Raw genomic sequence first — 27,109 nt, 5'->3', positions numbered from 1 at the left:
TGGAGAAGGTATCGGAGAACTCTGGGATCGAGCATTTAGGGAAGTCCTTTGAATGCGCTTTTCTATAAAAGGTTCTCTGTGTCCTAAACCTGCTTACAGACACAGATAATGTCCCACCTGGATCCCTCCACTCTCCGAGCATCTCCTTGACTTTCATATCACCTTAGAGAGGAGGCTCACTTGTCTCAAATTGTGTTCAGAGTCTGCCTTGGAGCTTGGTGGGTTTGTGGGGTCAGGCTTCCACCTCTGGAGCTTTGTTCACACGTACTGAACTGGGGCCACAAGATTCATCAGGAGCCTTTCCAAAACACAGGACCAAAACCTAATACATCCTTGTCAGATAAAACCTTCTGGGTTTTTTTTGTTTTGTTTTGTTGGGTTTTTGGTGTTTTTTTTTTTTTTATTAAAGTAACTTTGGCTCAACACACTCTCCACCAAAGGGAACATCAAGATTTCATCCACTATTTGTGGCTCCTACCAGCTCAATTCTATTTCTAAAATTAGCATCCTGAGATACTTAATTGCTAGAACAAAAGGTGCTAGATTATGCTTTGGTCCCTGCACACCATGCTGAGTGCTTCTGCAGCCAGCTACAACCAACTCAGCGTCAACCAATGGCTGAAGCTCAAACACACCCTGTTCCACTAAGTCCTACCCAGCGGAGCGACGAAGCTTTAACCAGCGCTGACACCAAAAGGGACAGGGCTAAAGACAAGGACAGAGCAAATTATGCCACAGGCTCCCTTCTGCATATGACCCAGATACAGAGAATGGGCAAATAAAATAAAATAAAATATCATAAATAACACAGAATAATGTGAAGCAATGGGTTTGTTCACGGGAACTCTGAAAATGTCCGACCAAATTGCATTACCCTCGTTGATGAGGACTGGCACTGCTCGCCACCAAAAGCCCTCCTGAAATCAGCAGCTCCCAGCACTGTGTGCAAGGGACCCCAGCCTGGCCCTGGAGTTGCTGCAACAGCTTAAGATCACTCTTCCAACACAAACTCATCCTTCATGGTTTAGAAAGGTCTGAGACTTATTTGCATAATAAATGACAAGGCAGGGATACAGATTTCTGACGGATGCCCCCCCTTCCCTTTGAAAGAAATCTATTTATTCTGAGTGAATCGGCTCTTCTCTAGATAAATGGTGTTTGTAGTCAGTTTAGCTCAGTGAGATATGCATTATTCTGCATGCCCGTAATGAATTTTCACAGCTAGAGCCCTAATCCAGTCTAGTCATGGAGGGTTTATCAGGACCTCTTATTTTATTTCTACCAGTAAAATGGGAATTGCTTTCCTTATCGCTATCTAGAAGCACCTGAGTGATTTTTGCTTCATATTTCCTATCCCACTGGAATTCAGGATGCGGTGTTATCTGATACTGTACAATTGTCACTCATTATAGTTGCCTTTTTATTTTAATTTGTTGGATTTATTGCTTTTTTTTTTAATTAAAAAAAAAAAAAAGGAGATTTTACTTTAAGATCCGAGTGTCTCCTTGCTCTCTGCCATTCTCCTGCTCACATTTCTTAGGGTGATTCTTGGGAAGGCAGGATCAGGGCTTGTCTTGCCTTCGCCTGACTGATGCCTTCCCCTGGGAGAGGACTCAGACATTGGGCCCACATCCATCCCACCTCCCTCCACTGGGGAAGTGCAAAATTACACAGTAACAGGCAGAGATTATTCCTAGCATTGGGTTTAAATGCGGACGAACCCAGGAGAGCAGAGGTTTGATGATGTGACCCCTACAGCTGCTGCAACCAGGGAGAAGGTACATTAGCTCTTAGCTCTGGAAAAGTGAACCCGCTGTTGCTGGAAAGGCACAAGAAGATCTATAAATCCTGCAGATAACACCGTGATGGATCAGCAGTGGCAAGACATTAACCTTCACTCTTGAGGAGACACCCAAATGATAACACCTGTAGCCATGCCACTCCAGAGTTATCAGTCTTGTCACTTGTGAAGATAAATCTATCTGACCTAAACCATCATCCTACACCCCTCCAGCTTCCTCACTCAAAATCCTCATAGATACCGTCAGGGATCAGGAAAATCACACCTAATAATCAATTGAGTGTGTGTAACAAGGCTCACATGGAAACCATTTCCTTCCAGTGTGTTAAAATAATTCCTCAGAGCAGTGAAAAAACACAGTAGGCTTGAAGGCCAGTCTGCAGGGAAAGTGCTACATGTCAGTGACAACTGTGGAAGGACAAAAAACAGCTACCAAAACCTCAAGGAGCTGTCACGCACAGGAAAATGTAAGTTAATTAAAGCCACTTAAACAAATACATCTGGGACAGGGGCGTGGGTTGTAGGGAGGGAGAATGAAGTGATATTAAAAGCTCAAACACATGGCAGATCCCAGACAGAAGGCAATGAAAACTATTCGGCAAAATCCAGATGAGCCTCTGGCCCCAGAGCTGTGCCGGAGCAGGCAGTGAGAGTCCTGTCCACCTCACTGGCAAGCACTGCACGTTCCCACAGCCCCCACAGGGATGCCCAGGCTCAGCAGGTCTGCCCCTCCACTGCTAAATACCAGCAAGGTTCCACTGGTGTTCTCCTAGACCAAGTGGTGCTGGCTTGGGGTTATAAATCCACTTCTTTATTTCCTAAAGTCTTCCCTCATGTCCGTACCGCACCATTCGGCTGAAATGAGAACCACAGGCAAAGCATCCATCTGGCTGAGAGTGTGAAGATATAAATTCACCTCAAACACACCATCAGGAGCAATACCACCTCCACGTTCAGCCCCAGTCCTCCTCCGAGCACAGTCCCCCCTGAGCCTCCAGAGTTCACTTGCCTACTACTGTGCTCAAAAGATGAGTATGAGTTACTCACACCAGGGACTGATGGTATAAAGGCAAAACAAGAAAGATTTGGATAGGCTTTGAGCAACCAGTCACCCCCTGTGACAGATGCACTATAGCTTTGAATTTAGATACCTTGAAACTCAACAAGACAAGAAGCTTTAAAGTTGCTTTGAGTTGTTTCAAGGCCCTGGTACTTATCTTCTCTGCAACTGCCTGAAAGAAGGTCATAGCAAGGTGGGTCTCAGTCTCTTTTCCTAGGTAACAAGTGATAGGACAAGAGGAAACGGCCTCAAGTTGCACCAGGGGAGGTTTAGATTTGATGTTAGGAAAAATTTCTTCACCAGAAGGGTTGTCAAGCATTGGAACAGGCTGCCCAGGGCAGGGGTGGAGTCACCATCCCTGGAGGTGTTTAAAAGAGTGTAGATGTGGCACTTGGGGACGTGGATTAGTGGTGGACTTGGCAGTGCTGGGTTAATGGTTGGACTCAACGATCTTAATCGTCTTTTCCAGTGTCAATGATTCTAAGACACTAGGATTCTACTTTGCTTTGGCCTTATGGCTCCACCACACGAGACCTTATTTTTATTGTAACCATCTCCCGAAGAAACTTAAAATGTTGAGTCTTTATACATTCCTTTTGAGCAGTAATTCAGAAACAGTACCAAAATACAAGGTTGGATCATCATGGAGAACCTGTGTCTGCCACCGCTGCCACTCCATCAGCCCTTTGAGACACCCCTGTTTGGAAAGCAGTGCCGGCCAGCCTCAGTGCGAGGCAGACGGGAAGGGAAACAGCAAAGCCGTCTGCACACCATCAAACGCCCGCTGCGGGATGACAGCATGCGAGACTGCTGCCTGCAAGAGGAAGTCTTGCCATGACATCAGCCCGAACCCAGTTGGAGAGCAGGCAGCACGGAAACACAGATGGAGGAGCGAGGAGACTCCAGGCTTCCAACACATCTCGGTCTGCTTCCCATCCTCCTTCCTCTGCTGGGATGGGGGGACATGCAACAAACCCAACGCCAGCCCAGTGCGGCCCTCCAGCGAAGCCAGGAGGCTGATGAAAATGTGTTGTCTTGGTCACACAGGAGAAAGCTTGAGATCTCCTTCCACACCCCTGAGCTCATTTTCTAACCCCAAACCAGGCTTCGCTGCAGATCTTTTATCCCAAGCCCAGGTAAAATTAACTCATCAAAAGTGCCCATGACTCTCCAGACAGTGTTAGAGCCTGGCCTCTCCAAATATAGCCCAGCACAGCATCTCCCTCCCTGCCTGCAGCTCCGGGTGGGTGGGCAGGCAGCCAAGGTCCCCCACCCATGCCCCCAACCCCTCTCCTCCCAAGGGCTACTTCCTTAACGCAGCACAGCTGCCTGCCCCCACCCGCCAAGGACTGACAGATTTGTGCAGTCCCCTTAGGGTGGGGTAGGTACATTTATTTCCTCTTATTCCAAAAAAAAAGAAAAAAAAAAGGAAAAAAAAAAAAAAGGAATAAAATGCAATTAACCTTTTCCTCTCCGTGCAAGGGGCAAGAAACACCCCTGCCACAGAAATGTTTCAGGACTAAGAGATCTGTTCATGCAGCTGCACCAGTGCTATTCTGGCTTAGCTAAAATTAAAGAGCTGAAGTCGTATGTGGGCCTTCATGAAACTGTCACGGAGACCGCAAGATTAGAGGACCAGGCCGTGACCTGGGAGGCCAAGGTCTATTCCCAGCTGTGTCGAGGGATTCTCATGTGAGTCACAACATGTTTCTCAACCTCTGTTTCCCCAAAGATAAAAGAAGGGCAGAGAAACTGATCTCATCAAGAGTGCAGACCTACATGTGAAGGACCTGCAGGTCCAGAGGACCAGGTAAATCCAGAGGCAGGACCAGACGCTGATATTGTGGCAATCCTGGGAGGATGAAGTAGCTCAGTCGCTTTTGGAGGCTAGAGGATGGACAGGCTTCCCGAGTCCTTCAGGCCAAGCTCACTGTCGCTCTAAGCATTGCCAAGAGGAGCAGCTCCATAGGTAAACCTAGGGACTTCTGCATAGTTTCAAGAAGAGAAGAATACTCCCACCTGACAGACTGTCCTGGGTGCCTCAAGCCACTCAGTCCCTCCAAACCAACTCCCATTTACCCCACATTTCCCTATCATGCCCAGCCCAGAGCGCTGATGGGCTGCTGCTAGACAGACAGGCAGCAGGCACAGCTCAGCTACGGAAACAGAAGCATCAGGACAACAGAGGAATCACAGCCAGGTCTTCATAGAATTATCAGTTTGGGTTTGAAGGGACCTCTAAAGGACATCTAGTCCAACCCCCTGCCTGAGCAGGGACATCTTCACTAGATCAGGTTGCTCAGATCCCGTCCAACCTGGCCTGGAATGTTTCCAGGGATGGGGCATCCATCACCTCTCTGGGAAACCTCTGCCACGGCCTCACCACACTCATCGTAAACAATTTCTCCCTTCTATCTAGTCTGAATCTCCCCTCCTTTAGTTTAAAATCATTCCTCCTTGTCCTATGGCTACAGGCCCTATTAAAAAGTCTGTCCCCATCTTTCTTCTAAGCCCCCTTTAAGTATTGAAAGGCCAATAGGTCTTGCCTGATCACCTCTCGTGTGCATCCAAACACTAGCTAGAGATCTAACAGCACTGAAAGAACAGGAAAGCGCAGGATAACCCCAACATCCCATCCACCATCCCCTGTCCCTCCAGGAGCAGATCCTCCTCCACTGGCTGTGCCAGCTATTGTTGGGTACATAAAGACTGCTCCACCAGCCCCGTCGTCAGCATGCAGCTCATTACTCTGCAAAGTGCTTTGAAATGCTCTGAATATGAAAGGTGTTCCATCAGACCAAATTCAGCTCCGTTTGCTATTACAATACAGTGCATTTCTTTTGTCTGCACCTTTTGATGATGCCCAATTGTTCCCCTCCGTCAGTATTTCGGAGTCATTAGTTGGAATTAGTAAAGTTCCCGCTGACGGACTTTTCCAAGGCTCTGTTCTTGGGCTACAAAGAGTCGATGAGGAGTTGTCCTGCTTTCACCAAGCTGGAGGCACGGTGGGGAGCGTTTCTGGGGGAGCAGGCAGTCTGTTCGACTCCACTCTCCTGTTGCAGGCATCAGGAAATGCATGTGCCAACAAGATGCTGCGGGTGATCGCAGGGGAGTTGATGCTTCCCAGCCAGGGGGGAACACATAGATCCTTTCATTTGGTATCCCTGGGGGGACCAGGTGAAGGGCTTTGCCCAGTTTTGTCCGTATTATGCAGCACATCCCACAAGTTCAGGTTTCTCTCCCAGAAAGCCCCCACTCCTTGTTTCAAGGCACAAGCCCTGAAGAATTCACCTTTCTCTGGGTGACAGGGACCTTTAGTTGGCCACCCACATGCTGAAAAGGCCTGGATGTGCCTGACCTTGTCCTCCAACCGCTGGCTCACATCATGCCTGTCCAACTAAATCAGAAAACTACTTAGTATCGAGACACTTTTTCTCCGAAGGTATTTATACCTGGAGCATGCCGGTTCCTCCCTACCCCATAACTTTTTGGGATGCTCACTTGCACTTAGGAGGAATTTGGTGGTAGGACATTTTCACTGGAGAATCTTAACCCATCTGGACCCGTGCTCCTGCCTTGGCCAGGCATGCTAGAGTAAGACAACTGGCAGGGAAATACTGCTGATACTACTGATACTGAACTTGCTGATATATCAGGGAGTATCACACCCCACAATACCCACCCCGCCTGTTTCGGTGATGTCCAGTCTAAAGTATGGGTGTCCATTTGTCATGGGAAACCCAGGACAGAGGGGCAGCAGACATGGCTTTCCTTGTCCTCCACCAGCATAAATCGGGTTCAACCCCAGAGCAGTTGCCTGAAGTCCTGCAGCCCAAGATACCAGCTCTGAGAGTGACCAAGGGGTGTACGAAAGGGGGCACATACAGAGTATTTCTCCAGGTACATGCTCCTGATGGCTGGCAAGCAGTTGAGATACTTCTCCCAATCCAATGGCTGTACCTGCAGCCCTGCACTAACAGCCCTTGGTGGACTTTTTATGCACAAATTTCTCTAATGGGTTTTTGAAGCCATTTATAGTTTTGGCATCCACAACATCCTGTGGCAAGGAGGTCCACAGTTTAATTACATGTTTTATGTAAAAGCACATCCTCCTGTTTAAGGCCTCTACCCAATCATTTCACTTTTTTCTCTAGCTGTGAGACACAACAAATAACTCTTCCCTACCCTCCTCCAAACCACACAGGGCTTATATACCCCACTTAGATACCTCCTCAGCTCCTTCTCTTCCAGCCTGAAGGGTTTAGACTGTTCAGCCTCTTTTCACGTGGAAGCTGTCCCATGTCATTCATCCCTGTTTCCTTCTCTGTCCTACTCCACACCACAAGTCCTGGCACGCCGACTGGGGCACACTTTTGGCTCCTTCTTTCCCCAGAAAACATCCTCTGCCCAGCATGGTGTCAGATCCTTGCATCCCAACCCACAGCAGTGAGGAGGAGCTCCCAGTACCTCAAGGAAGGGAGAAGCAAATTCCCAGCCATGCCCTGTCACCCTGTCCCCAGCACATGAACCAAGGCACTATAGGTACGACCCCATCCCCAGAACAGCACACCCTGCAATAAGCTTAATAGGCACAGGCGTTAATCAGAGGACGTCCCTTGGAAACTGACGGTGTAATGGGGCTGAAGACCAGCACTAGAGAGATGTGCACCTCTATGAGCCAATGCCAGCTGAGGGTAAAGGTAGGTCCCGCTCCATTATACACTTCCCAGATACAATACAGCCTCCACGACATATCATAGAATCACAGACTGGTTTGGGCTGGAAGGGACCTCTAAAGGCCATCTAGTCCAACCCCTGCCTGAGCAGGGACATCTTCACTAGATCAGGTTGCTCAGATCCCGTCCAACCTGGCCTGGAACGTTTCCAGGGATGGGGCATCCACCACCTCTCTGGGCAACCTCTGCCAGGGCCTCACCACACTCATCACAAACAATTTCTTCCTTCTATCTAGTCTCAATCTCCCTCTTTTCAGTTTAAAACCATTACCCCTTGTGCTATTGCTCCAGGCCCTGCTAATACATCTGTCCCCCTTTCTTCTAAGCCCCCTTTAAGTATGGAAAGGCTGCAATAAGGCTGCAGTTATGCTGCAATAAGGTCTCCCCCAGAGCCTTCTCTTCTCCAGGCTGAACAACCCCAACTCTCTCAGCCTGTCCTCTGACCTTTTTTGTGGCCCTCCTCTGATAGAGGCTTCATTCCTGCTCAGACATGAGGAGCTCCAGCAGATATGCGAGGTGATGAAGCTGCATGGGCTGTGCTCAGCTAACACGACTGTCTGTCCCCAAAGAGCCAGCTCACGTCCTGGGACCACGGCAGCTCTGACTCACACTCATGTCACCAACACAGTTTCTGGATGCAATGGGGGCATTTGGCCATGACAACCCTGAAACATAACAAGGAGCAAACCAACCTTACAGGATGTCCATGGGGAGTGGAAAGAAAAGCCCAGCACTGAACTCAGCTCCTTTAGCAGCCTGTCATCTTTCACAGCAGATTGTACTTCCATTCCCTAAGGATTTCCTTGAAATCATCTCATAGATCATCCCACCTAACATTAGCAATAGAATTTCCATTGCAACACAACCAAATGCAGGCAATTCACTCCTCTCACCTTGCATTTTTAAAAGTAACATGGTACAATAAAACAGCCTGCCTGGATTCCAGCCTAATCTAAAAACAACTTTATGGCTTCTAATTTTAGCACTAATCTTCCTTTGCTATGGTTGTGTGATTTCTAATTATTTTATCCCCAAGCTTGCTTTGACGGATAGTTGTACCTTTTCCAATGCCGAGTGACTCGTAAAGTGCCTTTAAAAAATACGCCGATCATTTCAGGTTCATTTCCAGTTCCTACGCAAATAATATTCTCATATATGGCTTCACTGGGGAAATATTATTATTATTAAAATAATAATAATAAAAGCAATACAATTTAAAACGGAGAGCTCTGTTTCTTAGGACAATCCCAATCTGATCCTGCAAACACCATATTTTCTCTTAAAAGTTGTTAAGGAGTATGAATCCGTTATCCAGATATGGATCTCTTAATAATTCAGTGCCTTTGGCTTGGCATCGCTCCCAGAACACTTTGCCTTTATCTATCCTTATTTTCAGGTTACAACACATCGAAGAGCAACCGGCCATGCTGAAACCTCTGGGGGACTTTGTGAGGGACAGTGCAAAGTGGTGGCAGAGGAGTGCTTGCCTTGATGCTCCCTGGGAGCGTTGCCTATCCAAATTCTCTGAATTTATGGCAGCGAAGTTCAGCCATCGGCTGAAGATGTGTTGCAGGGGCTTAGGATGAGCCTCCAGCCCAGGCTCCTCAACAGATAGATATTTTCTCTCCTACCATGCTCACCTGAAGCAACCTCTTGAGCCTCCTTATCACTAATCTAGATAAAATCTAGCTCTGATACTGTTAAATTTGCACAAAAATGTACTGGGGAGAGGGTGCTGCCTGCAGAACATTTTGGGATGCCACTGCGTTGCCGGTCCTAGGAGACCCTGCCACCAGCAGCCAGCACCAGGGCGGGGAATGCAGCCACAGGGCTGGTGGATGTTCTGTGGGTTATTTCCTTCCCTGGGATCTGCACTGCACTACGGTCAATTGGAAAACATCCATTTGATCTGTCACATTTTTGTTTTAGTTACTCTCCAAGCTTTGACAGCAGCGGTTTAAACACGGAGCATATGAGCTTTGGCACCAAGAAAGCACACCATCCCCACAAATTTAGAGTGGACAGGTAAAAAATATCACACCGCAGCCCTGATGGTGAACATATTTCTTCTTTCTCATTCTTCATTTCCTCTCTTTCACTTTGTGAGCCTGTTTCACCATGCGTGTCTTCTCCCTCCCCACTGGAAATGTGAGCTTAGCTCCTCACCACCCACCGTAATATTCAAGAGAGAAGGATATGGGTTGGTTTGGTTTTTTTTTTTTTTTTATTCCTTGCACAATGCTGTGTATAGAGTATTTGAAATGGAGATTGTCCAAACAGGAAACAACCCAGTCAAAGTCCTCAGGCCTGGGTCCTGAAAATGTCACGGTACAGAGCTGCAAGGGATGGAGAATAGCCCTCTGTTCCTGCACAGATGGGAGAGCAGCCAGCGACTCAGCCTGCCCTCACACCACCCCGATCTTGAGAGCTGGGCTTTAACCTCTGCCGAAATCGGTGGGAACCTGGTTTTTATTAACCAATTTACTGGGGGAAAAAAAATACGACAGACGGGGTTAACAATTATAACCGATACTCTTATCAGTATAGAGAATTCCATAAGGAATATCATCTCGCTCAGGATGTGAATCCTACAGGAAATCCTTCATCCTTAGTGTTTCAGAGTAACATCCACAGCATCCTGCTGGTTTTCTTTTTACTCCTCTTAAAACTCAACCCTGAGATTCTTGCTTCTCAGGCTCATGCTCTGAGTTTGAGCTGACCTTGCTGGACTGGAAGAACAAACCTTGGGACAAATCCTGTCAGTGCCCATGCCCGGGCAATGGACTGGGCTGACACCGCTGCTCTATGAGGGTGCAGAGCAGGGCACTGCTTGGTCCTAGCCTTTTTGATTTCCATCTATACACCTTGGAGCAAAGATTTAATTTCTCAAAGGTACAGTGAGGCCAGGTTTGGAGAAGAGAATGTAGCTGCTGTAAACCTGGATAAATAAGATTTGCACTATTTATTTTTCTCCAGAAAATAGTTGCTAGATTTATTTTAAAAAGCAGGGTCCTGCAGCTGTAGGTTTTGAGCCCTTCTTAAAAGTCTGACCTGAACAAGCATCCTTGCCAACGATTATTGGTATTCTAAGCCTTTGATTGCTTCTGATGGGAGTGAAAGCTTTTTGTTTGTTTCTTTCTTTCTTTTTACAGCTTTCTGCAAGTTAACTTCAGGAGAACTTCCCAAGCAGAATTGGTGGTGACTATTTCCAGAACAGTGAACCAGCAATTCAGGTTGCCCAGAGAGGTGGTGGATGCCCCATCCCTGGAAACATTCCAGGCCAGGTTGGACGGGATCTGAGCAACCTGATCTAGTGAAGATGTCCCTGCTCAGGCAGGGGTTGGACTAGATGGCCTTTAAAGGTCCCTTCCCACCCAAACCAGTCTGTGATTCCCCCTCTGGAAACAAAGATGTATTGTTCTAGTTTTGAGGGGAAAACGGTTTATTATTAGTAGTGTCAAGACACTGATCTACAGAGCTGCAACCTTCAGGGGGTGAAAAATCCATGGATGAATGGTATGGAAAACTAGGAATGTCATTTCAGATGGTCTGCATAGCTCAGAAAATCAAATTTCACTCATTAACCAGGCAGAGAATGAGAATAATTACCTAGGGCCTGATCCTGAAAGGTCCTGCGTGCAGTCAAGTGGTCTCCACTCCCATAGAGTTCAGTATCTCAGGGGCTCTCAGCAAGGTCAGCCTTGTAGCCTGGGCAAAACAAGATAGGTCAGTTTTAGTCCAGTCTTTTGTAAAAAGAATCTATACAACCTATAATTAAAAGAAAAAAAAAAAATCCCAGCTCCACGTGCCAGCCCCGTATTCTTGTATGGAGAGCTAACACAAGGGTGGTACAGAGCATGGCTGGGGAGATACTCTCCAACCCACAAGTATTCTCAGCAGACCAGGGATGGATGCCTGCAGCACACAGGAGAGAAACTACACCAGGATGGATGTGTCCATAGAGCTTCAGTCCACATCCAGGAATGTCAAAATTATATTCCTCAGGACTAGTGCTTTATCCCAGCCATCACATGGGAACATGAACACTGCCAACCACCATCCTGGAGCTATCACACCTCCCTGGCAGAAGACAAACTCTAGGGTTGCCTTGCCCAGTCTACAGGAAGTGATAATCCTGGAGATAAGAGAATTTTGCCAGGTTTTCAGGGAGGAAGCCCAGGAACAGCCCTCCATGCTCCCCGCTGGCTGGTGGTGACGTGTGGCATGCCAACTCTGGGTGGGCACGGCCGTGCCAAGAGCAGGGTGAAGGGAGGGAAGAGGATGACGGGGACAGGATGACGGCACTTTTCTCCATACGGCCCTTTGTTTTGGGAGGTCCCCCGAGATGCTCAGCTCAGGGTGGCCAAGTCCTCCTTCTTCTTCCCCTATAAGGGGAACGGATGAGGGGAGGAAAACAATGCTCTCTCTTCAGTTGCCTAATGGAAGAACAAAAGCACAGTGATCCCTTCCAAAAATGTCTTTTGAGGAACAGACGATCAAGCCTGAAGGCCCAGTATTTCTGGTTTATTTATTTTTGGATGAACTCCAGCCTGGCAGCGTCTTTCTGTCCTTCCTCCAGACTCTTGCAGGACTTGCCCAGAGCTGCACAGATCACGCAGGCCTTGCACAGACCCCAGACCCATCCAGCACCTTGTAGAGGTGATGAAAGCAAATGTGAGGTTCCTCCACCAGACCCCACCACAAGTAAGCCTCAGCCACAGGGTGGAAGGGACAAGGGGGCATCACCCCCCATAGCTCTGGTCCAGAGGGATGCGTTTGGCAAGAAGGGTCTGCCCCACCCAGATCCCACTGGAAACTGGGACCAAAACCAGTGCAAAACCAGAATCAGACCTTTCATTGCTCAGTGGCAGTGGCTGCTACAAGCAGAAGGGGATTTCTACTATCCTGATTGCTCATGGAAAGTCCCTGACTGGCCCACAACCATGGAAAAAATGGAAAATATAACTTTAATACCAAGTCGGTGGCAGGCTGTCTATTTTTCTCTCCTGTGACTAGTTACCATGGATAGATTTCTGAGGTCGACCATGCAATTGTTCACTGCACTGCTCCTATTAAACAGAAGATGAGCAACTCATCCCATTCGTACTGTACTTTAATTTCCAGAAATTCTTTGTTCATTTCTTTGCTTAAATTATTTCTCTCATTTAAAGAAACAATGCAGTCTTACAAAGCCAGGGCCCAAATCTCTCGAGTAACCCTGCTGTGGTTCATTACTTCCATGCTAGTTAACAAGGCCAGTAATTTCCCTAAGGTTTAATAGAAAATCTTCTTTCCAGAATGCAGAAAGGCAGGACTTTTTTAACAAACTCACTACTGTACTCCAGTTATGTCACAGGTGAGGGATATCTTCAAGGCACAGGTCCTCCTTAGGGATACTGTATAAAAACAGGTACCCTAAATGGAGCTGTTTTTCACCCAAAGCTAGCCCCTCAGCTGGGGAAGGGGACCTGGGGTTCTCTGTCTCTCTGCTGAGCCTTACCTTGCTCAGAGCATCAGCTCCAGCTCTGCTTGGCAATGGGTTCCCGAAGCATTCCAGTCCGCATCCCAAAATGCAGACTGGTTTATCGCAGTACACTGGGATGAAGTAGATAATACTGGAGGGGCATATCCAAGATATCCCTGGGGTGGGTGTGCTGGGAGAGGTGGGCACACAGCCTGTTTTACTAATTATATGAAATGCAAGGTAAACGGGACACCTGCCAATTGCCTGACTCTAAACTGCCCTCCTCATTAGTTTTAGAGAGTGTTGTCTTTCCCTGACCAAATCAGAACACCTTACAAAAAATTAAAATAAACACAAGACCGAGCTTGTGGAAAACAAGAAAACCCATAAACCATATACATGTGTATATATATATATATAAATATAAACCAGCACAGTCAAGCTCTATCGAGACACACATGCAGGTGAGCATATGCATCCTATGCTGGGTGAGAAGCTGGCAGTGCTGCCTTCACTTCCAAGGGCTTTTGCCCTAGAAGGGTCTCTGCAGCTCCTTAATATTATTTATACAATGAGTTTTGCAGGCAATAGCTACAGATGTTTGCAGGGAGTCTTCTCGCTTATTTGGTGATAATATCGCATGCCTGGGTGTGCTGGGTTTGTGTGCTAGGTTTTTGGTAGCGGAGGGGGAGTGGTGGCCCCTGTGAGAAGCTTCTTGAAAGTTCCCCCGGCACCAATTCTGACCCACCTCTGGCCAAGGCCGAGCCAATTAGTGATGGTGGCTGCACCTCTGTCATAACATATTTAGGAAGGGGAATCTGGAAGGAAGAGTTGGAGTTGTGAGGAGGCGTTAGGTGAAGGACACCTCTGCGAACACTGAAGTCAGTGGGAGGAAGGAGGGGGAGGTGTGTCCGAGCAGGGAGCTCTCCTGTATCCCGTGGTGAGAGGCAGGGCCACCCCCTGCACCCATGGGAGTCACTGCTGGAGCAGATGCCAACCTGCAGCCCGTGGAGGACCCCACACCAGGGCAGGCAGCTGCAGTTAACAGAGGCCAGGACTCTGTGGGTAGAACAGCCCCCGCTGTCATAGTTCAGTGCTGGGAGGATCCACGCCAGAGCATCTCAGAAAGCTCTGCAGCCCGTGGGAGGGACTCATGTTGGAGAAAGTTCATGGAGGACTGTCTCCCGTGAGAGGGGGACCATGCTGGAGCAGGTGAAGAGTGTGAGGAGCCCCTGCTCCTCGAGGTGGAAGAAGCAGTGGACTGACTGCATTCCCATCCACTGCCCCTGCCTCACTGCAGAGAAGGAGATGGAGATATCAGGAGCAACGCTGAGTTCGGGAAGAAGGGAGGGGTGAAAGGAGGTGGGTTTTAAGATGTGGTAATTCTTCTCACTGTCCCACTCTATCTGTTAAATGGTCTTGTCTTTAGTGTTTGAATTACATTCATATGCTTTTTTCTTCCCCTGATGAGTCTGCCTTTTGCCCATGACCATAATGGCTGAGTCATCCCTCCCTGTCTTTATCTCAGTTCTTGAGCCTTTTGCTTTATTTTCTCCTTCCCAGCACTGGGAGGAAGGAGGGAGAGAGTGGCTGCATGGTGCTCAGCTGCCCTCTGAGCCCAGACCACAACACTGGAACAGTTGAACAAATCATACCACGTAAATAATAAATATATGGCTTGGTTAATCTGAAAGAGGCAGCGAGCAATCTGAAGATTCCCACAGACTCTCTGCCACGAGGAAGGAAACAACAAAATGCCCTGACCTAAGCAGGGGTGAGTCTCACACACACACAGATCACAGGGAGATCACAGGAGCTGTTTGCAGATCACTTACCAATCATGAATAATTCAAGCAGAAGCGGCAGGAAGTATGAGAACAGATAGATGGGAGCTCACCACTGCTGCTTTGGCAGGTTTTATTTTATTGAGCAAGGGGAAAAAACAATGAGTCCCAACAAAAATCCTTAGCCTGGCATTGCCAGTTTCATGACTTTTCTGTGAATCTCAGTGATACACAGTGCTCTACCAGATCCCCAGATGAGCACCCTTTCCCTTTCTCCTCGAGCCAGTTTTGTGATTATTTGGCTGGGCAGGTGGCGGAAAATGATGCATTTTTAAAAAACTTTTAGTACCTACCAGCAGTCCACTGCCTAATTACACAAACCACAGAATCACAGAACGATTTGGATGGTAAGGGACCTCTAAAGCCATCTAGTCCAACCCCTGCCATGGGCAGGGACATCTTCACTAGATCAGGTTGCTCCGAGCCCCGTCCAACCTGGCCTGGAATGTTTCCAGGGATGGGGCATCCACCACCTCTCTGGGCAACCTCTGCCAGGGCCTCACCACACTCATCATACACAATTTCTTCCTTCTATCTAGTCTGAACCTCCCCTCTTTTAGGTTAAAACTATTCCCCTTTGTCCTATCACTGCAGGCCCTACTAAAATGTCTGTCCCCATCTTTCTTCTAAGCCCCCTTTCAGCCCTGGGAGGCCGCTCTAAGGTCTCCCTGGAGCCTTCTCTTCTCTGGGCTGAACCCCCCAACTCTCTCAGCCTGTCCTCACAGGGGAGGGGCTCCATCCCTCTGAGCATCTTTGTGGCCTCCTCTGGACCCACTCCAACAGGTCCATGTCTTTCCTGTGCTGAGGATTCCAGAGCTGGACACAGTACATGAAGCACCCACCAACAAAGAAAAAGTGTTTCGTTTGAGGGTTCACACCAGCTATCAACTTCCAGGCCTCCTCCTCCACCCAGAGACCTCTCTGGGAAAAGACATGGCACTCAGAGATGGGTTTACAGCCTTCAGGCTCCTCTGCCCTTGGTAGAGCTTGTGCTTCAGTGTTCTTCAGCTCTGCAGGGGAATGGATGGGGAAAAAAGGTGCCAGGGAGGAGGACAGAAAAGAGAAGAAACCAAAAAAGGGGAAAAAAAAGAAGGGATAAGGGATGTTCTCTTATCCTTATTCCCAAAGGAAAACACAAGTAGGATTGCTCCTGTAGGGACAGGTTAGTAGCCCAAATCCAACACATTATCAGGAGGACTGTAAGCCTGTAAACAACTAAAAAACCCATGAAAAAAAGGTAGAGATGGTAAAGACAGATGATGGAATCAAACACAGCTTTGGTGCGACCTGAAGAAATCCAAAACTCCTTCCCCTGAAAGCACATTGCCATGTACTGATTACCAACAGGAAGACCCTTGTTGTCTAGTACTGAGGGGCAGCTCTCCCACATGAGGTCTGAAATGGGGCACCTGGGCTGGTGACTGCCCCCTGAGTTTGGGGACACCTCATCCCTCAAGAGCTGGAGGTGTCAAGGAGGGACTGGGCAGAGAGGACCTTGCCTTAGCAGGATTTCCAAAGGTCCCTGCTGGAGAGACACGCTCCACCACTGCTGACACCCTTTGCGAATTCCTGCCCTTCATCTACAAGTGCATCACCCTGATTCAATTCACTCCTCTGCACTGTACTACTGCCAGGCCTGGATTTGGCCCCAAAACTGCACACCAAGCTCTTCTCCAGCTGAACTGGAAGAAAACTGATGTGCATATTGATGACACACCAGGACACAGTCCCCTCACATAAAACATATTCCTTGATATTGCATGAAATGTATCTGATTCAAAAATGACAGTGACAGTAAGACATTCACCCAAGATCACACCACAAAAGTCCCAATAAATTTGGTTCTCAGGGTAAAACCAGGTAGGAAGCATCCAGGCACCCCATGCTAGCTGTGACCTCTGATGTCACCAGCAAATGAGTTTACACTTTTAATTTGTCCTTGAACATAAAAATATTGACTCTATCCACACTTTCTCCCATTCTTCAGCTACCTAAGATTAATCTTCTGTGTTAAAAACATCCTTCAGCACCACTGCATGTAGCATCTTTGAGGTAGAAAGCTCAGTCTGCAAGTGACATCTCAATGGTGTCTACTACACATGCTCTATTACCCGCATTAAGAAAATTCACTTCTATCTTTAGCATAAACTGAATATCTCTGGTAGAAAACCTGTTTATTGCCAAGAGCTAGAGAGGCCTTTATAGACCGAGTGCAGGCCACACATGACACATCTCTGCATTACCCCAAAATAGTTATTTGGCCGTGCACTGCATCTGATCTTCAAGGCTCTAGGTTCCCCACCCTTGTTTTTTCATTTCATGTAGAAAAATTAACTAATTAATACATGTCTTGCAGATGTTCTTTGAAAGAGATACCGCATCTTCAAAACACAAGATGATGAAAGGAGTAATCGAGTAGATTAGACTGACCAGAAAAGCAAAGATTGTAGCACGACAGTGGAAAGCACAGCTCTAAATCTTTCTCTGATATTTATGATGGTTTTATTTGCATATCAAACTACATGCCAATTAGCTGTATATAAATCTATGATGAAATTATGCTGTGTAGCTCTCCAAAGTGAAGAAACACCAGGGCTGGGCTGCATAATCACCCTTAACTCTGACCCTCCAGGTGTTCCCATTCTAGCTCACTCCTAATGATCATGTACTCTTTCTCAATAACACAACTGAACAATGTGCATCTTTTGCAACCATGTAGATGCACATGCAAAATTTCCATATACTATATGCTACTTTGTGTGTGGTGGGACCTCAGCATCTCCTGTGGCCAATTCAGGATCATTATTTTTTCATTCTCCTCCAGCTAGTAACATCTGCCTGCTGCCCCTTGTCTCAGACTGACATCTCTTTAGGGCAAGCTTTGGCTCTGCTGAGGCTTTGCACAACCCCGTAGGAAAGCAAGGATCCTACCTGAAGACCTGTGCACGGCACTGGGATGCAAACAACAATAGAGACACATGCCCTCATTTTACATATCAACAGGAACACGGGGAAGCAACAGGTTGGTAGGGAAGCAGCACCACCTGCCTCAGGTGTGCACTGGAAGGGGTGTGCACTTGCTGTCAAACTAGACACCTCAGTGAGGTCTTTGTGCTCTGCTAGACATCTGCAGAAGGCAGCACGCAAAGCAGGAGCCTATGCCTCCACCTGCAGTCACAGTCAGCAACGGTCACGGCCAGCACTGCCTGAAAACTGGGCCAGGCACCTGACCCACGCAGGCAGGGAAAGGTCTAGGGAGGAGGAGTCCTGGAGGGGCAAGCAGTGCTGGTGCTCCACATGGCTTTGTCTAGACGAGGAACCCTGGTGAGGGTCCCTGTACAAATAAACCAGGCAGCTACATGCTCCCAGACCATCCCAACGCCTGGGTTCAGTGGTTCTACTCCCTCTTAATACTTGGAATTGAAAATAAGACTTAATAGATCATGTAGTTATGACAGTTATGGCCGAGTTCTGTCCCCCTCCCTTTCTCACTCCCTTCACCCACCTGCCTCTTTTACCCTAGGACAGCCACATGATCTCCCATGATGTTCTATACATATAGACCACTGGTCAGGAGCAAGTCCCTAAGACCAGAACCTCTACTCCCTCTCAGTTCCCTTCTACTGGGATACCTAAAGGAAACTGATTCTTCACAGCCTTACAATAAAACAAACAAGCCATCAGCTGAGTCAACTGCTACAACGGGCAACCACAGTAATCTTATGATTACTGCCAGCCTCCCTTCACTCACCTAGGGCCACCAAATTAAACTAACAGAAAATTCAGGACAAGGAAACAGAGATGGTTTCCCTGCAGTAGATAGTGGATCCATAGAACTTCTTGCTGTAGGACTTGCAGGAACAAGCGTGCATGACCTTCAGGAAAGACTGGATGATCCACTGGGATTAACAAGCAGACGCACCACTACAGGATCAGGCAACCCCGTCACTGGAAACAGGTCTTCTTATGACCAATTAGACCAAGAGAAAGAGCCTCATACCACACTTCTTGCCATTGGCACCATGAGTATTTGGTTTGCAGGTGACTCATGAACCCAAGCAAGGGCAGCTTTACTGCATGTTAGGCCCTGAAGAGAGATACATCAAAAGTTCCCACCTCAAATGGGTGGGACAGACACGTCATGGGAGGCGTTTTATTGGTGGAGAAGTGTCACCGTGTAAGAGATGCTGCACAGACAAGCTGTGCCCAGGGTAAGAATCAAGCCTTGATCTCCTGAGCCCCCTCCCAGTTTCTAATAACAGCCTTGTCCTTCGTTGTTGATAGACACTGGTCCTGACTGCATCCCCTGTAGCTCATACACCAATGTATGCCCTGGTGGCAAGTGAAAATGTTGGACATCAATGGAGGAGCAGTAAGTCTGTGAGATAGCCAGAAATCCCAGATGTGCTCTACTCTACAGCATCTGATGTGTGTAGGACACACCACTGAAGAGAAGTAACACTCTTGTTCATGCACTCACAAAGTTATTTACCTTCTTGGTGTTCTTGTGATGCCACTTCTGGATTGGGATCAATATTAACCACTCTGAGCTTTCCCCGCAGACATGCTACCAAGTAGGTCTTCTTTCAGACATAAACAATTCCTAGAAATGATGTGAAGAGGAGCAAGGAATGAGCCTGTATTCCTGAGGACCACTTTTTTTTTTGGCCCAACAGAGGTAACAAGTTTGACGAATTTGAGCGATTAGGCACATATTCAGATATAAAATATTAAGATGAGAACAAATCAAAGGCAGCTTGGCTGGCTGGGCTCCTGCTTTGAATTCATTACATAGATTAAAAAAAAAAAAACAACCTCACAAACGTTTCATCTTTTCAAGTACGTACGAAAAGGTACAAATTCTTGCCCAACTGCAGCACTTGGCCTCTCTGTGCTAGTAATTGGAACCAGTGTGCTCCGCTTCCCGGGCGTCCCATTCACAAGCACGAGAAGGAAGCATTCAATTTTTCAATAGGAAATTTCATCACTGGAAAACAATCCACCTTCCTTGCCTCCACAGAAAAGACGGAGGGCGAGTTCTCTCCTCGACCACAGCGTCGGCTTACTGCCAGCCCTAGCTAGAGCTACTGGGGCCGGGGCGGGGTGGGGGCTGGAGGCAGGGCTGCACCACCGACTGCTCCGACCATCCCAAAGCCATGAGACTGCCTTCAACACTGCGGGCTCGGTCCTGTTTTTTTCTTCTAAACACATTGAGTTCTTTCCTTTTCCTTTGGGATTGCTCAGAGGTTCAGTTTGCAATGTTTCTTTCCATAACGACATGGGCTAAACAAGTCCAGATTTTGTCATGACAGTTTTCCTTAGATCTTTAGTTTTCCACCCAATTACAGAACTGGAACTTCATGGAAAGCACCCGGGTGTATTCAAGGGCCACACTAACATACAAGGGGAAGTTTTCAAAAGGGATTTTCTCAGAAACAGAGCACAACTTAAGTGGGGTTTTTTTTACAAGCCCAGGATACCCCCAGCCATATGGGACTGAGAAAAAATCACCTTACACCAACAGCTTCTTTTAACAGCATATTTTTAACTTCTCTTTCATTCTTAAAGCTGCTGCCCTAGCAAAGAGTTTAGTAAGGCTTCAAGGCCACAAAAACCCCTGAGAAACTCCAGTAGGACTCAAGAAAGCCAACCAACAGGCAAAGAGACTAAGCAGTGCAATGTCAGAGGAAATGCAGCACCGGCCAACAAAAAAACAATGGAAAACAACTTCTGACAGTGTTTGCTGTAAGGATCAAGTTTCAGGATTAAACAGACTCAGAAGCAATCACCCTGTGCTTCTGTATGCACAGTGCAAGTTTCAAAATGAAAATTTACTTCTACTTTTAAAACTTACTTGAAGAGTTATTTTCTTCCTTGTTATTTATGTATTTTAAAGCATTAATTAGTTCCCACTGTAATGGCTTATTTCTTTATGTACCTATAGAAGAGATGAATTCTGCAGCCTTCTCTGCCTGCTTTTTGAGCCATCCCTGGGACAGAGTTGGGAGAGGCAGGACTCCCTCCATCATGCAGTCTGGGTGCCTTCCTCTACCACATCACATCAGACCCACGACCAGAAGGCTGGACAAGAAAGCAGTCATATGTAATGCATGACGAAGTTCCTCAGAAATACACCAAACTCCATCTTTACACCTCTTTTCCCCTAATATCTCTAGAAAAAGATTGTCACAGAGCAGTTCTTAACTGATACATGGAAAGAACATTTTCTAACCCCAAATACAGCATCATTAGGGTACTTCTGGCCGTACTTAGGGTACTTTTAGCTTTCATGAACTGGCTGGCAAAGTGAATTTTCAAAGCAGACTGGTGTGTGACTGGGAGGGCAGACCTGGACCAATAACTGATGGCACAAGGGGCAGGAGACAGGCAGACAGGTGAAGCTGAGGGCAGCAGCTGGAGCAGAATAAGGAAAGCTTAGCACAAAGTCAGTATGGAGTCACATGGACTGTTGAGTATTTTGGGATATTTTGGGCAATGGGGGCACTTTTTGTTTCTTCACTCCGGTAGGAGATCATGCTTTCTCTCCAAGAAATCAGGGTATAGTTCCCCCAAGCCTATGCTGAGTTAGGCATAGGATGCCTTACACAGGCCTGACGGAAGACATAAAGACTATAGCATCAAAGTACTGAAAGAGTCCTTAAGGAGTCTTCTGGTTCATCCCTGGCCCAAAGCTGGGATCCACAAGGATGCACAGGGGATGCTTGTCTAATTCAGGACTGCTGAGGATGGACCCACAGCACCGACAGGCCGTTGGTGTTTCACCAGTCTTTTCTTTAGAGATACTTTACTGCCCAAAGGATCTGCTTGCAATGTGAAGACCCTTCACTGAGCCATACTAACTTCTCAACAAGCCAAGAAAGTCAGGCAACACTTCATCTCTGCTAGGCTTGATCCCGGACTTGACACACAAGGCTTGGACCATCCCGTTGGAGTCAAACTCCCAGCGCTAATCCAGACCTGAACACCAGAGTTTATCATTCTCCTCGAACACCAAGGATTCCGCTAAACCCCAAGAAATTTTGGAACAAATGAAATGCAAGCATCTATTTTTGCAAGCCAGGATCACCTTTGTTGAGCTGCCACCAAAGGTTTTCCTGGAAGTTATTAACCACCACGGCCAAAACACATTTCACCTTGCTCCTCTCCTGCCACTTCAAGGCAGGATGGCAGCACTTGAGCTGCTGCAGTGCTGATTGTCCTATTGTTCCACAAAGTGGATCCCCTCCAGCAAATTGAACACCGAGAGCCATCAGAGAGAGCCCCGGACAAAGAGGCCAGTGTCTGTTTCTGGGATTATTAGAGAGAAGCAGAAAGAAGCCTCTTCATGGCACTTAACATGACAGCTGAAAATAATGGATAGGACAAAACAGAGTAAAGATGATTTAAATTAGGCAACTCCCGGAAAGTGGTGTTCATTTAGGCTTCCAAAGGAGAATTGCCATTTCTTAGAAATGCTAATGCTCGTGTCTATGTGCACTCCCCGCTTTGCAGCGTACACACACACACACACACACACACACACATCCTTTTTTAGATGCCCTATAAAGCATTTGTTCAATCTGCCAGTGGACACTGCATCCCTTCCATTAGGAGATGGAAAAGGTGTAGATGAGCAACATTAGCTGCAGCTCATCAATCCTGAAAGAAAAACAGCCTTTAATTTCTAACCCCTGCCAAAAGTTTACATATATACGTTCCAGAAACCATTTCACAGCTTCTCCAAAGTCACCTGCAGGAGAGGAGCCTCAAAAATTACAGAGGTTTTGAAGTAACTTTAGTGCCATCTCGTGCCAGTCCCATCTTGGAGGGATCCATGTGGGGCTCATTTTAAGTAAGAGGCATGTCCCATCTATACAGATCACCTTGCTCTCGCTCTGGCACCTCGCCCAATGCTGTCTGGCAGCACCCTTCGGGATTTACCCCTCTTCTGATGCTATGTCTTCTGCCAGGACTGGAAGCAAGGCATTTCCCAGTGGCCCCAGGCACCTGAGATCCAGGCGGGTCTCTCCCCCTTCACGCCCTCCTGTGGCTGTCACTCCTGTTTTACTCAGAACACGAGCTTTGGGACGTGATTCCCCATCTGGGAGCATGATGAAGAATCACCCGAGTCCCAACTCCTGCTTGGTTTGGTCCCTAGAAGTGTAATTTCATTCTCTCACCCTCTCTTTGAGAAGGCAGCGATGCTCAAGCCATTCTCAGTCTGGCTAGGAAAGCAGGAGAGCGGTGGGGAGATACACGCGTTGCACAGGGTGAATTAGCAAGCTGTCTGGTTTCGATAGATTTGCTTATGCTGTGGCAGCAATCTGTCTTTCCAAGCACAGCACTTTCGTTTTATGACCTGAAACACCATGCAAAGCAGCTCCTGAGCATCTGAGGATGCAGCCCAGCCAACCCTGCCCTCATCACTGCAATGGATAAAAGCGTGTTTAAAATTGGCTCCCCGTGCACGGAACCCTCTGCCAGCACCTATGCAAGGATGGGTGCTTCATACCTTCCTTGCACCCGTGTGTGAAACCCAGTAGGTAAAAGGCTGCTGGCCTGTTTGGCCACCCAAAGCCCCTGACACCATCGGAGCAGCTGGAGGGTGAGGGTGCAACTCCTCCTGGCAACAAACACCCTCCTTGAAAAGAGGAGCCTTCACAGCAGCTCCCAGCAGCCCTACGCCACCCCCCTCTGCTGAGATGCCGTGGGGTCTCCCTCCTGCAAAGGCTGCCTTTGCAGTACAAGGGGTGTGAGGATCGAGGATGGGGCAGTCAGAGCTGGGAATAGGGCTCCGGATTTGTACAGCACCTGATCTAGATGTCGCTGGGTCGACGGGAGGAAGGAAGGGAAGGAAGGGAAGGAAGGGAAGGAAGGGAAGGAAGAGAAGGAAGGGAAGGAAGGGAAGGAAGGGAGGAGGGAAGGAGGGAAGGAGGGAGGGAAGGAGGGAAGGAGGGAGGGAGGGAGGGAGGGAAGGAAGGAAGGAAGGAAGGAAGGAAGGAAGGAAGGAAGGAAGGAAGGAAGGAAGGAAGGAAGGAAGGAAGGAAGGAAGGAAGGAAGGAAGGAAGGAAGGAAGGAAGGAAGGAAGGAAGGAAGGAAGGAAGGAAGGAAGGAAGGATTTATGTATTTAATGAAAGTGGAGCAATGCCTGGATCCATCCAGCATGAAATGAAGCCACAGGACTGTTTTCTCACCAGACAGGCAGTAAAGCAGCTCACCTTCTGTCTTCTGGTTGGCACAGATAACCAGCATCGAAAATACCCCAGAGGGGAAAAGCACAGATGTGTTACAGGGGAGAGATGCTGGAGAAACGCCGACCAGACACTCTCTAACAAGAATGTGCCAGGCAGCATGGAAGGCAAAAATCAACCAGTCCCCATGGACATGCCGTTCTCTTTTGTTCTTTTAATCTCATTTGTGAAAAAGGTGACTCGGGAAAATTGGAAAGGAAACCACGGGTGGTGTGAAAAGTGGCACAAGACACCATCTGTTCTCAAGTCTCACAGCTGGAAGGCTCATAACCTGCCCTTGCTATGGCTGCAAGGGTCACTCTGGTCCAGAGAGGGCTTGTAGGAGAGGGGAAGGATGCCTGCTGGGCTTCCTACTCTGGGATTCACCCAGCACATGCATGCACTATAGCTGAGCTGGAGCAGAAGAAGCCTCAGCCTGCTCCCACCCTGACCATAAGCCCCCATGCGGGGGCTCACATCTGGCAACATCTGCTTAGGGCATTCACTACACACTGCATAAAAAGGCCATCACGCGTCAAGACGTGAGCCTGAATCACCTCTGTGAGTGGGGTGGGCAGGCAGCGGGATGCAGGAGTGAGCAGAGCATTGGTCTGGATAGACAGATATACCCTCATGACGCTCCTCTGCTCCTTGCTCAAAATCAGCCAGAAAACTGCTACTGGAACTTCTTGATGCAGAGCAGCCTGAAAAGCAGTTCACAGTGAGCCTGCGACGCTGCCACAAATAAGTGTGAAAGAGAGACAGGAATACACATGGGAATATTTTGGATTTTATCATCTTCCTGAAGCATGAATGGAGAGGGAGTGCAGATTACTGCTTTTTATTACAACTGACAAGAAGTTTGTAAAGTACCGAATCCTGAGTATGCTCATGATACTGTAGGTGGGAAAATTCTTATATATAATCATATCTTAATGTACTTACAGTACCACAGCCCTCAGTGTGGATTCAGAGTGGTATTTCAGAGCTGATGTTCTTGAAACTAAGATTGAAAGGTAAGTAAACCCTGAGTTCAACTGTTTTACTGGGAAGAATGAAAGAAAAAGGAAGAAAAGAAAAGTAAGATAAAAATAAATGAAAAGAAAGCAGAAAGAAAAAAGACAATAAAAGGAAGAAAAAGAAAAATTAATGAGAAAATGAGAGAGAAAGGAAATAAACAGGAAAAACTAAAAAAAAAAAAAAAAGGAAAAAGAAAGACGATAAAAGCAGAGAAATAATTAGGAAGAAAGAAGGAAAATAAAAAAGGGGGGAAAAAAAAAAAGTTAAAAAGAGCCAGCAAACAAGAAAATCTAGAGAAATTATTGTTTCCAGATAGTAAAGGAACAACCTCAAGTCATTTTTTAAAAAGTCCAAGTCCTTCCTAATAAGATGCCTAACACTCTGTGAATTATACAGCCATAAAACTTCTACTTAGATGTGACATTTGCTGGTAGGAATAAATCAGGGCTCAGAAAAAGCGGAGATGCTTTGGAGTTCAATGGGTATTATCCTAACTCTAACCGTATTAGTGGTGGTCTGAAAGCAGGACATTGTCATCCAGACAGACGGACGATGTTCATAACCAATGGTAATTTGTAGGACGCATAATTTGCTACTACCAAAATAGCACAGCATGTGTTTTTTTTTTCCCTTTTTAGTATATAGTCATGTCGTTTCTTTTGGCTTGTTGAAAGAAATCTGCTCTGCACAAGCAGAGCAAGAGCTCAGACCTTCAGCAGCTCATATAAAACAGGTGGCCAGGCATCAGGGGAAATACAGCTTTTTTGAAAAAGCTAATAAAATAAACAGATGATTAGAGAAAATGAAGATGAAACCAGCTTCTCTTTCAAAAACAGAAAGTCAGAGAAGTTTAGACTGAGCAAATGCTGATTGAAAACACACCCTGCCACCACCTCTCCCTGCCACCACCTCTCTGAGTTTTACCAACACACAGAGTTTTCACCTAAAAAAATATTTAGGAAAAGAAGAGCCAAGGCTGATCATCCCCAAGACCACAGCTAGATGCAAAGATCCTCTGCTCCAGCTAACCTGGCTGTCGTCTTAACGTCAACCAGGCTGGGGCCTCGTGAAAGGCAGGTTAAGATAGACTTGCTGTCTTAAACCTTTAATCCCGGCCATCATCATCTCCCCATCAGACAAGAGCATGCAGCACTTACGTGAAAGTTGAAATTTAGATCTGGTTAAGTCCCAATCCTTTAACTTGCCATAGAGGAAATGTTAGATGGTATCTCTCCCGCATGCTCCAAGATCACTCTCTTAAACTGTTGGCTATTTCATGGTGGAGATTCACCAAAAAAATAAAACAGAAGGAAAAAAAAAAAAAGCAAAAACCTACCCCAGAAAAAAAAAAAAGCCTGTAACCCTAACGAAGCGGCAGGGTGGAGCCAGCACACCCTTATATTTAGCTGCAGGCAAAGCCTTAAAGTTGTAGTACATTTATTTTCCATTAATCATGTCAAAGTTACAAGATCAAACACCCCAAACTCTTGCTCTTTGCCCCATTCTGTCTCTCGGGGACACACTGGGATTGTTGTTACCACTGTTTTATTTTTATTTTCTGTGCTCAGGAGTTTTGGGATGGATCAGAGTCCTCAACAAGCTCAGTTAAAGTAATTGCAGTTTCCCACAACCCTGAATTATAAATTTTTTTTTTTTTTTTACAGTGGAAAAAAGTAATCAGGCTTAAATCACACCTCATAATATTTCGAAAATGCTTAAAGCTTGATTGTTGATCTCAAAGGCTCTGAATTCCTTCTATCTCTACCTGGGTGGCAGCCAAGGTCAAAGCCCATCTGCAGAGGGCACGATCTGTTGGGATGTCCGACAAAACAGACGCAGAGAAGGGAAAATGGGGGCTACGGAGAGGCGACGGGACCTGCCTCCAACCCCTTCTGAGGCCGCATCCAGTCCTAACCACCCCACCACCTCCCTTCTTGGCCTTGCAACTCACTCT

The 27,109-nt window shown here is 47.1% G+C and overlaps 1 protein-coding gene across 2 annotated transcripts in view; it reads right to left on the bottom strand.

Annotated features, from left to right (window-relative positions):
- The window catches only part of ZBTB7C (zinc finger and BTB domain containing 7C), a 106,762-nt gene extending 80,257 nt beyond the window's left edge, over window positions 1-26,505 (bottom strand). For both annotated transcript variants that reach the window (XM_074932193.1, XM_074932194.1), the window contains exons 1-3: window positions 26,313-26,505; window positions 19,398-19,508; window positions 11,207-11,305 (exon numbers count right to left, since the gene is read on the bottom strand). The gene's annotated coding sequence lies outside the window, so the exon portion shown is untranslated. The remainder of the gene's footprint in view (window positions 1-11,206; window positions 11,306-19,397; window positions 19,509-26,312) is intronic.
- Window positions 26,506-27,109: the final 604 nt, after the last annotated feature.

Source organism: Athene noctua, chromosome Z, assembly GCF_965140245.1.
Source record: "Athene noctua chromosome Z, bAthNoc1.hap1.1, whole genome shotgun sequence".
NCBI classification, from domain to species: domain Eukaryota; kingdom Metazoa; phylum Chordata; class Aves; order Strigiformes; family Strigidae; genus Athene; species Athene noctua.
The sequence above is the reverse complement of the archived record's forward strand: the minus strand, read 5'-3'. Positions and strand labels throughout refer to the sequence as shown.